Genomic DNA, 18,125 nt, shown 5'->3' with positions numbered 1-18,125 from the left:
TGAGAATGGCCCACACAACTGGCCCCAAATTTAAACCTTGAAGTAGCCCTTTACATCATGCTACAGTGGTAGTGTTGATATAATGTTAAAGAATACTTAGATATTGTGCTCTACCAAAAATGCTCCCCTCACACTTTCGTGGGGTCATTTCACTATAGACCTGTGGGGGCGGGGGCTGTTTGGGAGAAATTCTAATATTTTTCAGGAGGCAGGGAGCTTATCACAATAGACAAGGTGGCAAAAGGTTTCGCAGTATCTCTTCTGCTTCAAGAAAAATTTTGCTACCGTTTGAAGCAGAAGTGGACCTGCATTAAGCAGCACCCCAGGCAGCAGTCCTCATTGCCAACAGAATGGGCCCATAGGAATGGTGCTACGTCATGATGGGACTGGAATGGACCAATGGGAATGATGGTACATCATGATGGGACCAGGATGGACCGATATGATAATGCTATGTCATGATTGGGACCAGAATGGACCAGTGGGAATGATGCTACGTCCTGACACAGCATTGTTCCAGGGGCATTGTTGTTTACAAAATGGCTGCCCCCAGTGGGGTTTAATGGTAAAATGGCAGCTATTTGCAAGATCCAGTGTAGCTGAGTGGCTGGGAGATCTGAGTTCAAGATTCACCACTGCCCCAAACCCATTGTGTGACCTTAAGTAAACTGCTGACTCTCAACCTCCCATCCTCAATCTCAGCCTGAATTTAAACATGTGTAAATATCCTTTGTGAATCTTGCCTATTCTCGTTCTCCCACTCTCAAAATTTACACTGGCAAGCTCCTTGGGGCGAGGGCCTGTCCTGTTACTATGCAAAGCAGCAGATACAATGATGTGGCTATATAACTTCCTCATGGTAGAATGCAAACGACTGCAGTCCTACTTCTCGGGGTGGTGTTGGCAGAGGGAACACAAAGACTGCAAAAGGTATACGTGCTTCAGGCTGCAATCCTAAGCGGATTTGCTAGGGAGCAAGACTCATTGGACTCTTGGATTCAAGAGAGTCTCTTGGATTGCACTGTACAGGTGCTGTATAAACTATAGGGAGCAGCAATTGCTGCCCCACCCCATGGGATATACACATATTGTTCGATTGGTATTAAGCCTCCTTTTCACAATGACAACAAACTATCATGATAAAGGTGAATGTTCGCTTTCTGAAAACTGGAATTAAATGATGCTGCTTTGCCTGGAAGGATCCCCCTCTGCTAAGATTTGTGCACAAGGTCTGTGGTTGCTGGGCTCTACCATGCAAATTGTTCTTCCGCCACAGCTGGAGAAAATGCTTTCAAGAATCTGATGTTTCTTCCTGTGTGGTAGTGTAGCCCAGCCCTAACGACTCTTTCCCATCAGTACCCACAGAGACCTACCTTCCTAACCACCGACTTAACGGCTTCTAATCTTACCACTTCCACCTGACTCAACAACGCTTGATTTGGAAGGAGGTTTACAAATATTTGGTTTCTAGGCTGTTGAGACAACAGATAACATCTCAAGGGACTTACAATGTAGATGTACCAGACAGAACTTGAGCACGTGCAGGCATCAACAAAAGGTTCATATAATAACATGTCTTTTCCCATGAAGATACTATAATTAAGCTAATGATTTTTGTTTCATGTTAAAACCTAAATTAGAAACTTATTCTACACTCCCTCCCCAAGGTGGTGTGTGTGTTTTTTTTTAGAAAAGGATAATGTCTAAAACTTAGAACACAATTCAACCAAGTTTAAGTTCTCTTGAGTCCATCAGTTTAATATTGGGAAATACATCAATCTCTGCATTAAATTAAAGGGATGCAACAGTGAATCCTATACATGTTTATTTATTTATTATAATTTTTGCCCCAGTGGTGCAGCTGGGTCATTTTAGGCCCTGAACTTACTGGTCTTGGTGGGGGAGGAGAGGGGCAGGTGGCAGCAGACAGCCTTAGATAGCTCATCTGGACTGTATTACTTCAGTCGTGCAGCGCACAACTAACTTCTCTTTTCTCTCCCCGCCCCCCAACTACCATTCTATGCTTTACAACTCCTTCTACAATTCTGATATGTTAGACCAAAAACAAAACAGATAATCATAAAACCCTGCTTACCAACCCTTCTGCTACCCTGATGTTAAACACATTTCCTTGGGAATATGCACCATCTTGTTTTATAAAAAGGGATAATATGTATTTTAAGTGAAAATAATAAAATTAGCATATGTCAGGGATGCTTTGACTTAGATTCCTGCATTGAGCAAGGGGTTGGACTCAATGGTCTTATAGGCTCCTTCCAACCCTACTATTCTGTGATTCTATGTATCCATGTACATGCCAGGCTGCCCACCCCCAGACTAGAATGATGATGATGATGATGATGATGATGATGATGAAGAAGAAGAAGAAGAAGAAGAAGAAGAAGAAGAAGAAGAAGAAGAAAGGATGCTGTGATAAGCAGTGTCAGGCCTGGTGGGCCCTGGCATGCCCATGCCAGCCTAAGTGTGATATCACGCCTCTTTGCCACTGCCCCATCACACGATGTTCTCTGGGTGGTTATGGGGTGTGTGAGCTGTAGAGCCCTGGACTTTGCCTCCCCCTACCCTGAGGTACAGCCCTACCTGCATCACTATTTATCCCACCTAGTAACAAAAGTTCTCTAGGAGGATTACATGAACAAAAGGAATGAAAGACAGAGTACATAATAAATAAAACCAACACAGGAATAAAAAATACAATATGAAATGTATAAAACCAGCTAAAATGCCTGGCAGGAGAGGACCATCTTCACCTGGTGCCAAAAAGATAGCAGTGTGGGTACCAGGCAAGCCTCCTTGGGAAGAGCATTCCATAAGTAGGGTGCCACAACTGAGAAGGCCCTCTTTCCTGTGGCTACCCAGGAAACATCATTTGGCAGGGGCAGCCAGAGAAGGGCCTCCTAAAGATGACCTAAGAGTCCAGGCACATACCTGTAGGAGCATTTCTCTTTTAGATATTTATTCATTTGATTTACACCCTGCCTTTTCACCCAGATAAAGGCACACAAGCCCCTAAGCTATTTAGGGCTTCAAAAGTTCACACCAATGTTTTGAACTGGGCCCCCAAAAGGAATGGAGCCAGTGCAGCTGACAAACCACTGGCCTCACATGATAGTATTGACCAATCCAAGTTAGTAACTGAGCAGCTCTATTATGGACTAAGCCTTAGCCACTGAGGCCACCTGCTGTGCCTAATGTGACAATGAAGGATCCAGGAGCATCCTTCAACTGTGCACCTGGTCCTTCAGGGGGATGCAACCCGCTCCAGAACAAGTTGAACACCACTGACCTGGGCAGACAAACAACCCACTCCCATCTTGTCTGGACTGAGCTTCAGTTTATTGGCCCTCATTCAGTCCATCACCCTGCTCAGGCACTGATTCTGTATATCACAGGAACACAGGAAGCTGCCTTATCCTGAGTCAGACCCTGGGTCCATCTCATCCAGAGTTGTCTGCACTGACTGGCAGCAGCTCTCCAGGGTTTAAGACAGGATTCCTTCCCAGCCCTACCTGGAGATGCCAGAGACTGAACCTGGGACACTTCTGCATGCCAAGCAGAGGTTCTGAGCTACAATCCATGATCCACTGCCTCACCTGGGTTAGAGGAAATGCTGAGGTAATTTCTGTAAACCACCGAGAGAGCTTTGGCTATGGGGGGTAGAGAAATTTATTTATTTATTTACTACATTTCTATACTCCCCAATACCTCAAGCTCTCTGGGCGGTTCACAATCATTAAAACCATAAAATACAACATAAGCTACAATATACAAGTTTAAAACTATAGTATAAAATAAAAGTAAAAACCAAAATAAAACCTAGCAGCAAGGCAAAGAATTAAAATACCATAACAGATTTAAGATAGGGTCAGAAGATCTTTAACTGAACTAAATCTCTGGCGATATATGAGGGGATTTATTTATTCCTTTAAATACATTCTCTGTACACCTGCAACCTCTTCACATTACAGACACCCACTGCAGCAATCCAGCAACAGAAACGCACACGTTGAAGCCCGTTATCTGCTGCGGCAGGGAGGTACCAGGCCACTCTGCATAGAATAAAGGCTGCACCCAGTATGGTGGCACAATATATTCAGGATCACAAGCGTGCCTCATTCAGAGTCCTTTTCTTTTAACTGTGAGTGAAGCAAGAACTAACCTGCTGCTGAACTCGCAGTATTCTGGACTGCAGCGTAGGGATGGTTTGTACACCAGTAGAGAAGACAGAGACCCCTGATAACACTCTTCAAATACCTGAAGGGCTGTCAAATAGAAGAGGGTAAATTTGTTCTCTGCTGCTCCAGCGGACAGGACAGGACTCAATCTAAGAGCCTTAGGTTACAAGAAGGTAGATTTCAGTTGCACATTAGGAAAAACTTCCTGTTGGTAAAGGCAGTTTGACAATGGAACCCATTTCTAAGAGGGGTAGTGGGCTCTTCATTCATTTCATTCATTTCTTACATTTCTGTACTGCCCAACAGCCGAAGCTCTCTGAGTGATTTACAAAGATTAAAACACTATCACCATCACCATCACCATCATTTTTATATCTTGCCTTTTTCCCAATACTGGGACTCAAGGAGGCTTTACAATGTTAAAACTTATACAATTAAAACCTATAAATAGAAATATAAATACAAGTGTACAAAAGTTAAAAATATAATCAAATCATCAATATTAAAATCGTAAAAAAATATCAAAACATTAAAAGACAACCACCGCAACAAAAATAGTATCCAGACGTCATATTTTCACAGGTCCAGACTAGACCAGACTAGACTCCCCAAAGGCCTGCTGGAACAAAAAAGTTTTTACATGCCTACGGAAGCATATCAAGGAGGGTGCCACTCATGCCTCCCTGGGAAGGGAGTTCCAGAGCCTTGGGGCAGCCACCGAGAAGGCCCTCTCCCGCGTTCCCACCAGGCGTGCCTGTGATGGTGGCGGGACGGCGAGAAGGGTCTCTCCTGAAAATCTCAGGGCACGAGTAGGCTCATAGGGGAGAATACGGTCTTTCAGATAACTTGGACCTGAGCCGTATAGGGCTGTATAGGACATGACCAGCACTTTGAATTGTGCCCAGGCCCCAGAAACAGACTGGGAGCCAGTGAAGCTGTTTTAACAGGGGAGTTGTATGCTCCCTGTAACCAGCCCCAATGCCGCCCTGCCTCAGAGGCAGCACGAAACAACCCTGTCCTCCTTGCTCGCAAGAGGAGTGCAGAGCGGCCAGAAAGGGGTGTGGCCAGGGGCGTTCCGGGGTGGGGGGGCAGAAATGCCTGTACAACACATCCTGTGTGTCGTACAGCAGTCTCCTTCCCCACTCCGTGCTCCTGAGGCTACAGCTGCGATCGGCTGTCTAGCTGAAAAAGCAGGGCAGGAGAAGTACAGAGGGAACGATCCCCTCCATGCTTCTCCTGCTCTGCTTTGGATAGGCGGTCGCCTCGGAGTTCGGAGGCGGCCACCCATCTAGATAGGATTGCACCCTAAATGTGCATTTTCGTGTGTGTAAGTGTGTGTGCACGCTCATGTGTGTAGTTTTTTAAATAAAAATCCCAGACTGATGTGGAAATTGAAAGGAAGAGACTCATGACTGAATACATGTGAAACCAAGAGGATACAGACAGATTCATCCATCCCTATTCTTTTCTCATATTAACCTGATGGATGTGATACCCAAGGCATGCAGTTTGCTCAGTTTCCTTCACCAACCAAATCCTAAGGTTACCCTAATTATTATTACTGCTGCTATCCTAGGCACACTTACTAAGGAAGAATGGTGAATCATTCAGTATCCGCTCCATGTCACTTTTGCTTATGTTCACTCAAAAGTCCGTTCTGTCCTGGTTCCATATTAATCTGCAATTTAAAGAGTGAGAGAGAGAGAGAGAGAGAGAGAGAGAGAGAGAGAGAGTCCATATGGAAATTCTCATTTAAATAAGCATTTTTTCTCAAAATACATGCTTTGAAATTTTACTTTTTTTTTCTTTTCTTTTTTTTAACTGAGAACAGCGTTCAAACATTTAGGAAGTGGAAGTGCAAATGCCAGCGGATAACTAAGTTTTGATCCACATGTTAGTCCGGGAGGTGCAGATCAAGTCAGTTTCTATCAGTATTTGCAAAGACAGAATTTCTCAAGCATCCATTCTACAGGGTTCGTTTCATTGAGCTCAATGCAACTTACGTCTGAGTAAATATGCTTAGGGTTGTACTGTACATCATCACTACAGAACTTTCACTCAGCATCTCTGATAGACAACAGCTGTTTTAAAGTGTTGGTTTAAGTGTTGATCTTTGAGCATGAGCAAGTCATGTGCTTATAGAAAATCCATGTACATTTGTATCCCCAAGTTGTTGGCTTGTTTAGTTGTCCAGGATCTTGCAATAACACACTGATGGCATCTGAGAGAGACCCTTGGAGCAATTTTAGAGGAGGAAAATAATGAATCAGTTGGCCAAGTTTGCACCAATTTATTGGGCACTTTCTTCAGTGCAGTCTGTTAGTGTACATTTTGCGTTCTGGCTCTTTGTTCCTTACCAGTGAGGACAATATAAAACTATTGAATCAATAAGATACTCTAAGATGTAAGCAATTTTTAAAATGTACAGTGACAAACAAGAAAATACATTGAATTTAAGCCTAGTTGTTTACCAAGGGTAGTATATTTAACTTTTTTCCCCTTTACAGACAAAAATATAGGCTGTTAGAACTAATTTGGGAGGAATTTCCAGAAGCACACTCAGCTATTTTTTGTTAAAGGTATTATTAAAAAGCCCCAATATGGCAAGGATGTGCAGACTTCAGGCTTCTGGGATCCAGTTTGCTTTTTATTAGAACCTCAAGGTCCACCAACTGGAATCGGGAGCAAAATAGTGGCTTAGGGCAAACATACACCTAAGGAAAAAGATACCTCTTGAGCACATGACTCAGACCAAGGATTTGATTTCAGAATCAGAACTGAGCTTGCAGTTCTTTCATACAAAAATGCACTCCAGTCCTGGTCTTTCCGCCCCACTGTTCAGCTTTCTTCATTTCAGCAGCTTCTTGCAGAGGTTTGGGAGGGGGATCTTTTTGCTGTTGCTGCTCTTAAACAATTGGGAGCCAGAAACTCTTGCAGATCTACTGGAAATTACAGATGCCATCCTGATCTGCCTTCTTCACAGCCCTCATTTATGGCATCTCCACAGAACATACCATCACCTAATGAAACTAGCAGAGAATCACCAGTTATGTATAAAACTATCCCAATTTCCTTTGCACTAAAAAAATTTCAATAATCAGTACAGCAGCTATTTTTGCTCAGAGACAGAGAGAAAGTTAAGGCTTTAGGGGACTGCTATGTCAGGATCTTGAAGTTTTCTATGACATGAAATATTTACAAAACTTGACTTGAGCTCTGCTGGCTTTATAAACTAAGGCTCAAGGTGGTTGTTTTTAACTTTATTTTTACACTTTTTAAAATTCACAGATGAACTGAACACTTAAAACTAATTTCAAATGAAATTAACCCCTCTTTTTACCTGGTCAGGGCTGTTGTGCTTCTAACAGGCAGAAATTCAACAGGTAAAACTTGCACATCAATGCAATGGAAAAATTTGCACTCATTTTTTCACATGATCTGCAACTATTAAAAAGAAAAGACCACTTTAGGACTATGGTTGACAACCCTAACCAACATTTTCAAATATGACAGATATACTTTTGAAACTGGACACTACTCCAGAGGGCTGGAGATAATCACGCCACCTGTTGCTATTGCAGAAAATTTCTCTGCCCTCAGATCCAAAAGCAGTTTTTGTTATGTTGTTACATGTACAATCTGGATATTTTTCTCAGCCCGTTCTTTCACATGCCTACCAGTAAAGTTTGATTAACTGTAATAGTCAGTGGTCACCAGGTTGATGTGCAGAGCTGACAGAAATAAGGGCTGAGCAGGAGAGGGAGGGGGAAGAAAGGAAATAAAATAGCAGCAAAACAAAACAAAATATGGCATTCTTTTAATCTCCAAATGGTCTGTACTTTGTACCCGTGGCTTTTCCATCACACTTTGATCATAGATGGGTAGTATCTAGGGATGTCCTTTGTTGAGAAATCTGGTTCTTTTTTTCTTTTTCTTTTTTTTGCGAGTTCTGTGGTGTACAGGACTCACTTTGTGTCTGCAAGCCAAGTTGTGGGCTGTTCCCTGAACTCCGGGAACTTTTTTGCACATTGGGGGTGGGGAGGTTCTGCAAGTTGCACAAATTATGGCCAATTGCCTGTGTTCATGCAAATTCAGCCATAATTTAGGCAAATTCAGCTGGCATTTGCACAAATTGCTCAGAAATTTGCACAAATTGCAGAGCCTTCAAAAATGTGCAGAATTCCCAGAAAATCCCCAAAATGGCCCAACTTGCTGCAGACTGAGTCAGCCATCACAGTGGGAACCAAAACGAGGTCCGGAGGGGCAGGCTGAGGAAAACCTGTCAAACTCCACCCCCCAAATGGATTTCTCTGTTATCATTAGTAGTATCCAATGCTACCACTGTGCTCCTGCAGATTTCATTATGCAAGTGGGACCCACCAATTTACACAATGGGGATTTAGGGCCTCATAAAGCAAGCCCTCAAAACAAGTAGAAATGCTTGTTTCTAGATCAGGACAGTTAGTGGTGCTCCATTATGCAAGCTCTGCTGGCCTGCCCTATTCCAGAAAGAAGCATTTTCTTCTGTTTCCAGTTGTTGTTGTTATTTACATTTCTATACTGCCCAATGTCCAGAGCTCTCTGGGCGGTTTGCAAAGATTAAAAACATTAAAAAATACAATATACAGAGATTAAAAACCATTTACATAAAAAAACACATGAACAGACAATATACACAACAGAAACATATATCTAAAACAATTTCAAACAAACAATCTCAAAAACAAATATCCATAACCATAAGACATTCCAGGATCTATTGAACACTTATCATATACTGCTGAATGGGAGAAGAGAAAGGTGCTGAAAAGATAACAATGTTGGGGCCAGACGGGCCTCATCGGGGAGATCATTCCATAATTTGGGGGCCACCATCGCAAAGGCCCTCTCCCTTGTCACTGTCCTCTGAGCTTCCTTCAGTGTAGGCAGCCAGAGGAGGGCCTTAGATTTAGTATACAGGTAGGTTCATGTCAGGAGAGGCGCTCCGTCAGGTATTGTGGTCCTAAGCTGTGTAAGGCTTTATAGGTTAAAACCAGCACCTTGAATTGGGCTTGGAAACATACAGGCAGCCAGTGCAAGAGGGCCAGTTCCTACCTGAAGCAGTAAATCCCCATTGCGCAAGCAGTGTGCCCCCCCACTGGCGCTTGGGGATCATTGGATACTGCCCTATGTATTTATATTTATTGATTCACTTGCAATATTTATAAACAGCAGAACATTCCAGAACACCCAAGCAGTGTACAAAGTAAACATCAGTTAAAACGCAATATAACAAAATAAAAGCACAGTACGGTTCAGTGGCTTGTAATATGCGTAACGAAAACCATACCTCTGGAAGGGCTTGCATGAATAAAAAAAAGCTTTGAACGTGTGCTGAATTATCATTGTGCCACAGCTTATATCCATGGGAAGAGAGTGCCATGAAGCTGCTGTTACCACATTGAAAGCCCTGCTCTAAGCAGTCACAAAGTGAATCTCAGGAGTATGTGGTGCTATCAAAAGAGCTTCTGTAGATGACCGCAGAGTCCAGCAGGAATATGAAGGTTCAAATGGTCCCTCCTATCATATATAAAACTAAAAAATGCAATTTTCTGAGTATCCAGCCTTATGTAGCCAAAACAGGTCCATCAACATGCAAGAGAAAGCATCAGGACGCTTGGGGAAGCCCCCTAAGGTATGCAAAAGTACCAAAAAATGGAAGGAAACCCCCTAAAGGTGGATTCCAAAACATCCCAATCAGGACTGAGCATGTTCTGTGGCTGCAGAATGCTGGCGGACTAAGGGAGCAGAAATGTAGCATGCATCTCAAAAGAGGACATGACTGGCTGGCTAGCTGGAACCTTGGACAGGAGCACTCCATACTGCAACATTTTATTCAGGCCCCACGTCCCTCTTAAAAGTCATTTCCGCATGATAGTCTCCCCTTAGTGTCTGTTAACTGGCTGGCTGCCAGCCAGCTGCAGAGAGCCCATCCTTTTGTATTGTCATTGGAGGATTCCTTGTTCATGCTCAATAAAGACCCTTTGATGTCACCGCTCTTAGCTGATATCTTATTACAAGACCTTTGAGAGTGACGAAGCAAACCAAGTAACTGCAAAACAAGGACATCAAATGGGATAGAACATAGAAGACTTTATGAATTTTGATCCGATACACTATTCCCAGACTGTGCACCCTGGCATACTAGCATACTATCAACGGACAATTGGTGTGCCGTAAGTAATACATTGTTTTTTATAAAAAGAGACTCCTATGAGCCCAGAGTGTACCCACAAAGGAGGGTCCCTACCATGTTTGTTCAGCTCACCTTCTGTTGACTTGAGAGCTGTGCACAAGTGGCCTCTTAAAATTCTACACCCTATTTGTGGGCAGAGAAATTGGGGGAATAATTTCACTGAATTTATCCAAGAGGAGGAGAAATTCTCCACAGTTCCTCACAGGTAGGGCTTACCATTGACAGGGGTTGTTGTTGCACAGTTGTTTTTTCTTTGTCCATAAGGGTGGGGGGGGGGTTAATGCTGAAACAATATCAGCTGTGTTCATAGGCTGGTCCCCATTTTGCCTCCTCCACAATACAGGTGCAGGGAGGGGCAGTGTTGTGTCTATCTCCTCAGGTTTTCTTCCCCCCGCGAAAGAGGCTTCCATTGTTCTACCTCATCCCCAGAGTGTTTTATAATATATTTTTGTGGTATTCTCCCAGGCTGCCTGCACTTCCAGAGCTGAAAATTCTATGGGAGGAATTACTTCACGATCCCTTCCCTTGGGCTTTAATTGAAGCATAGGAAGCTGATTAATTGAAGCATAGGAAGCTACAGGCTACCAGAGAGATGATCATACAGTGAAAGACAGAGCACTCTTACACACTCTTTGGCCACCTTATAAGTAAGGTAGGAACAAGAACCTCAAACCCAACCCATGAGAATATCTCTGAAATTTCTTCAGCACTGAATTTATTTTTGAAAGCAATTTCTTTTCTATCAAATGGTATGAGAATGGTCGAAAAAATGTGGGAGAAATTTTTGGCACAGCACTAATTGACTCTGCCTCCATTGTATTTGTCCATTCCAATGTTGTGTCTGTGCATCATTCCGTTAGAGCATTGATTCCCACCCTTGAGTCCCCAGATGTTGCCAGAATACAGCTGACATCATCCCCAGCCAGCATGGCCAGTGCACTGGGATGATGGAAGCTGTAGTCCAGTGACATCTGGGGATCGAAGGTGGGGGACCACTGAGCTGGAGATAAAACAGAGTTACCTATCCCGAGAGGACACTGCCTGTTGCACCTCTACATAAATCTCATCTCTAGGGTTGCCTCTTTTCAATCATGAAGCATGCCCAGTTCAGTGACTATACTGAAACACAGAAAGTAGGGTGGCCACATACACATCACCCCCCAAATGCATCACCTTTTTCTGTATGGAGGCAAATTCAGAAATAATTGCAAAAATGTAAATAGAACTACAACCCATCTCACCATAATGAGGAAGACTGTAACCGAGGGACCTGTGAGCTTGCTCCATCTGCTGTGTAGGTGCTGTTGATCGGCAGCTTTTCCTTTTTCTGGCCCATGGACGGGGCCACATTAGTCTTTTCCTTGCCATGATGTCCTTTCTGGGAGGCTGGGGATGCAACCAGCCAAGGGCCTTTGGCCACATGGCCAACGGCAGAGGCTGGTATGTGCTTTCCTTCTGCCCTGCTGTCCCAAGGCAACGATGGCTTGCAACCTACCAGTTGGATCAGTGCAGTAAGTAACCCCAGTAACCATAGTGATGAATGTCAGTAAATGTTTCGCCAGAACTGCATAATATTTTGGGCAGACCTCAGTCCACTATTACAGCTGATTAAAGCTCACTCTTACTTAAGCAACAAGGGCCTTATTCTTTATGAGAAAAGTTCTGCCTTCCTTTAACAATTAGGCACTGTTTGTAAATTATGAAAGCTTCAACTAGCCTGAGCTTCTTCAAAATTGAGTTTCCAGCATTGCCATAATCTAATCATGGCAATGCCAGTGCACTGAATCAGCCTTCTTGACGAAGGAGGCATTTATTACATCACTCACCACTGTCAACTTCCATGAGCGTGCGCTCTTTGCAGCGAGATTTGCATCTCAATTATTTATTTATTCCAGGGCTGGGGGGGGGGGAGCTGCCAAGTATAATAAAGCAAGAAATAGAAAACCAAGATGTATCTTTAGAGAAAGACAAAATGGAAAGGTAGGTTGAAAAGAGCAAGCAACACCACAAAGCACACTGTAGCTTTCCAACCATGGATAATTATAGTAACCCTGTTGATAGTCCCGCATTGATATACCTGTAAATAAGATGCTGGAGCAGGGGAAAAAAGATGAATATGAAGTCCTCCTTCGACTGTAGGTTCCTTGAGAATTCTACACTTTGAGATCAAATATACAGTTATGATATTGTTATTATTATTATTATTATTGAGTAATCTTATTTGTTTGTTTGTTTATTTTACAATATTTATATACCACTCCACATCAAAAATTTCAGAGCTGTGAACAACAAGATAAAAGAATAAAACCCCATAATTAAAACAGGTAAAACATTTTAAAAGGACAGATTCGGAACTTAATAAACCGTGGCTTGTCACTCAGGGAAGGCCTCTTGAAATAGCAATGTCTTCAGGAGGCACCGAAAACAACACAATGTTAGCACCTGCCTGACCTCCAAAGGCAGGGAATTCCACAAGATGGGGACACCACACTGAAGGCTCTTTTCCTGGTGGACTCCAGCCAGGCTATAGGTCCATGTGGAACCACCAGGGACATGCCCTCCGATGACCTCAGTGACAGGGCAGGTTGGTAAGGAAGAAGGCGCTATCTCAGGTATCCTGGTCCCAAGTTGTTTAGGGCTTTGTACACTAGTACTAATACCTTAAATCTGGTCCAGTAGCAAATAGGCAGCCAGTGCAGTTCCCTCAGCAAAGGAGCTGCATGCTGAAAAGGGGCAGCTCCCGACAACAGCTGAGTTGCTGCATTGCACACTAGCTCCAGCTTCCAGACCAGCTTCAAGAGGTTAAAAGACAAGGGGTTGTATCCAGACTTAGGGATATTCAACTGGGCAGGTGAAATCAAAATGTTCTTCCTATTCTTACCCACAGCAGCCTCCCCACCACCACCCTCTTGAAAGTGCAACACAGAGGCTCAGGGCTGAAAGGGGTGAGCTATAGTGTGTGTGTATGTGTGTGTGTGTGTGGCGGGGGAGTGCAGACCCCCAAGAATCAGACAGAGGCACCTTCTGTGACTGAGGCCTTTCCATCAATGGAAGGCAATTCTTGGATCCAACCCCTGATCCGTTACGAAAACGTAAAGATGCCTCATCTTCTAACCATCCATGTGAGGCTCATGGGATGCTCTTCCAAAGAAGACTTTGGAAGAAGCAAGGGAGAGGGAATCCTAGAAAAGAATCTCCAAGAGTTTTTCCCTTGATAAACACCAAGTGTCAAAATGTGTTGGGATTGGGAATTAAATTGCTGCAGCTGTTTCTTTTTTTTTCTTTTTTCTTTGTTTTCCAGCCTTACAGCTGTTTTTTCTGGTTCCTATTTGGGGGATAAGGTTCAGAACCTTGGATAGCTCCTTTAGAGTTCTGGCTGGTTCTGACTGAAACCTGGAATAGATTCACAGCCCCACTGAAATGGGAGCCACCAGCAGGACCTGGGGGAATGTGCAAAAGCAAGAAAACCACCAAATGACTGGCAGCCAGGGGAAAGGGGTGTGGCCAGGAAAAGTGGGAGTGGCCATCTGGGGAACCCCAGAGAACTGGGTTGCGAGTGCCGGATTTGGCCCACAGGCCTGAGGTTCTCCACCTCAGCTCTGACTCAGCACAAGGCAGTGCTTCCTATGTTCTTAATCACAGTTAGGAGATCAGGCAGTATAGCGTCACCCTGAGCCATTAAGGGTGCTTCCAGATGAGGCTTTCCTGGTGCCATCACCCTGCCTCATTCATGGAATTGTATGGGATATTGGTATCCAGATGTCAGAGCAGGACTGTCTACCTGGCTTCTCAGGCAATTTCATGTTAGAGTCTTTTTGCATTCAGGCTTTTATTTTAATAGAGCAAGCAATAGTTACACAGATACGCATTCGAAAGACTTGTGAAATAGCTGGCAGCTCTTAAACTCCACACCACAAACAATTGGCTCCTTCACAGCAAGGGCTCCTCAACTTGACTACGGAAAGATGACCTTAAGCTAAAATCTTTTCAGCGTTGTCATTCTCAGCACAAGATTGACGTACAAAAATGCAATACTAAATTATCATAATAAGCAAGAGTTCAAAGAGTGGCCAAGAGACTTCAGACCTGGTAGATATCTAAGCATAAAAGACGTTGGTCTCTGCGAGGTCTCATCAGCTAGGGCTTACTTGAAATGCCAGGTAGGCCTAGTTAACACCCTTCTTCTGACCACTGTTCCAGAGCTGAACCTCTAGCCTGAAATCGCAGAGAAATGAGAGAATGCTGCAGGGGGGCAGCACTGCTTCTCCCTCTTGATTTGACGTCTCACCCTGGATGACATACCTGATCACCCCTTCTCCTCAGAATCCTCTCTTTCTCTGGTTTCCACCATCTCAGGCCCTAAGTCATGAGTGTAACATGAAGCCTTATCTGGCACCTGGGCCAGCTCTGAAGTTACACTCCCCCTTGTCATGCAATCAGTTGCAGAGTCAGGCTGTGACAGGTTCCCAGGCCTTGAGGTTTCTACTGGAGTCTAAATCATCCCTCTCTATTTTGGAATCAGACCCAGAGTCCTCAGTCTTAAGGCCTTCTGTGATGCTTGGGCCAGTTTCTACACCAGACGATGTCATCTTCAACTCATAACCATGTTTTTCCACCACTTCTTCCAACTTTTTTTTTCTTACCATGGTAAATCCGTTAAGAAAGAAAAAAACAGAATAACTACATGATGCCTTTGGTAGCACTAGAACTCCTTCTGGAAGCGCCCTGTCAACAGTGAATGTGAGTTTTGTAGTTACCTAAGGATCTGCAAGAACTAAAACATCAAGCTTTCTAATATGCTAATTGAGTACAACAACACAGTAATCAACTTAAAACGTAGCAGTGGGGCAATAATATAATAAATAAGAAATGTGTTGCAGCGAATTCTCAATTTAGCATATACATGGACAATCTCGTGCATGCTTGTGCTTCATCACTGTTGGACAGAAAGGATTATCATCCCAGGTGAAGGGACTGCTCTCTTGTCATGCAGAATAGAGGAGGAACGGTGGCTGAGAACAGAGCACGCACAGCTTTGCCAGCAGACCACCAAAGGAAATTAAGAAAGGATAGAAATCTACAACAGGATCCAAATTGTGAGCATTCCATCTCTTGGCTTTATGCGTAAATGTGAATACATACGTACCAATCCATGGAGACAAGGTAATTCCCTTTCTGAACAAGTCATGTAAAAATAAAGTGCAGTTCTGTAAGATCAGAAGTGGGCTGGGGGTGGGGGATTTAAAAAAGGGGCTAGTTCAGATCAGGAATTATTAAAGACTGGTCATTCAACATTCCACCAGAGATAAATGGACCTAACAGCAGCAGAATCTCAGTGGCCTGCCTCAAACTCTAAATTCACTAGGGGTGAGGGTGCAAGTGTGTTACAGACATGCTTTTTAAAGTATATCTTTATGGGTGGAAAAGGAGGAATTGGAGAAGTTTTGCAATGCATCATGCATCATTGCTAGGGCCAATGAGTGATGTTCAAGATGGCCAGGATTCTCCAAACACTGTCTCACCGTTGGTCTCATGCCTGGTTCCCATTTGTGTCTGCAATCGCTGCTTGCTCTGCGCCAACAGGAAACTTGCACAAATTGAGCAGCAATCAAACAGGAGATTTGCACAAGTTTCCCCAAGCTTGCACACATTTCTCAATTTGCACAACATTCCTCCATAGACTCCATAGACTAAAGCTGATGCAGTCTACAGAGGAAATTTGTGCAAATTAGGAAATTTGCTCAAATAGAACTGGGAATTGGCTGGGAACAAGATGAAGCCAAGGATGTGTCTGACAATTTCTGAATATTTTCAGTGGACATGTACTGACATTCAGAGCTTCGAACGGGGCATGCTCACATGTTCTACAAGCAAAAACAAAATCCATTTCATTTCATTTATTATATTTCTATACCATCCTATAGCCAAAGCCCTCTGGGTGGTTCACAAAGATTGAAAACCATTAAAAATACGTTATACAAAGTGCAAAACCATTTACATAAAAAACATATAAACGGACAGCACACATACTGACAACATAGATAGATATATATATAAACATTTTTTTAAACAGTCAACCAAAGACAATCCAAGACCTGATTAAAAACTCATTATATAAAGGTAACAATGTGGATGCTAGGCAGGCCTCATTAGGGAGATCATTCCAAAATTGAGGAGCCACCCCCGAGAAGGCCCTCTCCCTTGTTGCCACCCTCTGAGCCTCCCTTGGAGGAGGCACTTGGAGGAGGGCCTTAGATGCAGAATGTATTGTATAGGTTGGTTCATACATCCCTAATTCTCCTACATCCCTAATTGTCGCTGTACATAGAACCAAAGTGACAGACTGTCACTGTATACTCCAATAGATGTTAAGCTACAAAGGATTTCCTTAATAGAGAATGTTTGACAGATGCATTAACTGATCAAGCGGGATGGGAGAGAATTTCATTTGGTCTGCAAACTGTCTTAATCTATACTAATACACAGACCTGAACACAGTTATCTTTTGGATTGCACAGTTCTCCAAATCTTGCAATGCAGTTCCCAGGTCAAGAAATGGTGTACAAAAAATGTGTATGTTATCAAAGAATGCAATACAAAAATGCATATTCCTTGGGGAAATGGATTCAAGAAAAATGCACATGCTTGCACTTAACACCCCCCCCCCCCAATGGTATGGAACTTACTTATGATGGAACACATGCAAAACTGACACTGTCAGTTAACTGATGCATCGATCCCCACAGATCAGTAATACTGAGCACATATGTAGTGCTTTAGATTAGCCTAAGAAGTTAACATACATCTCAGTCACCTTTGCGACAGCCTTCCTCAGTTTGGTGCCCTCCAGATGTTTTGGACTACAACTCCCATCAGCTCCAGCCTGTGTGGCCAATGGTCACATGTGAAGGGAGTTGTAGTCCAAAACGTCTGGAGGATACCAGGTTGGGGAAGGCAGCCTTACAATAACCTTGACAGTGTTATTACGACCATATAGTTGTTACGACAATTATTACAACATACTGTTATTAGTGTTATTATGACCATATTGTTATTATGACAGTTATTACAACAATTATTACGACATATTGTTATTAGTGTTATTACTACCATATTTGTCATGGAGGTGGGGCTGAGGCTGAGTGATAGGGGTTGGCCTAAAGTTACGAAGTGAAATCATGGCAAAATGAGATTTGAACCAGGGACTTGCTGCATCACTTTCTTAGCTACTACAGTGGACATCTCTCTGTATATTTCCTCCATTTAAGGTTTACAGTTTTAGCCTACTTCTTCTCACTGAGGTGGTAATCCCCTGTCTGGGCTGTACCACTCCAGATTGCAGGTGGGGGCTCACATGATGGTATCAGTGGGGGCCGGTGGCTCTGATTTCACTGGGGCTGCGACTCCATTCTGGGTTTCAGTCAGAACCAACTGGAACTCTAAAGGAACTATCCAGGATGCTGAACCCTATCCCCAAAATAGGTTCAGCACCTTGAAGAGCTCCTTTAGAGTTCTGGCAGGTTCTGACTGAAACCCAGAATGGAATCACAACCCCACCAAAATCAAAGCCACCAGCCTCCATGTTCCTCCATATATATTCCTGGTGGGCCATGGATTCCCCAAACCTATCTGGGCAATCCTCATAGGAAGAGGAGTGAATTCAGGTAGGGGTGAATTTGTTGTAAGTCCCAGGA

The sequence above is a fragment of the Heloderma suspectum genome, chromosome 4, assembly GCF_057233095.1.
Source record: "Heloderma suspectum isolate Gila_16-S chromosome 4, 16-S_ref, whole genome shotgun sequence".
NCBI lineage: Eukaryota > Metazoa > Chordata > Lepidosauria > Squamata > Helodermatidae > Heloderma > Heloderma suspectum.
This window is presented reverse-complemented; position numbering follows the sequence as displayed.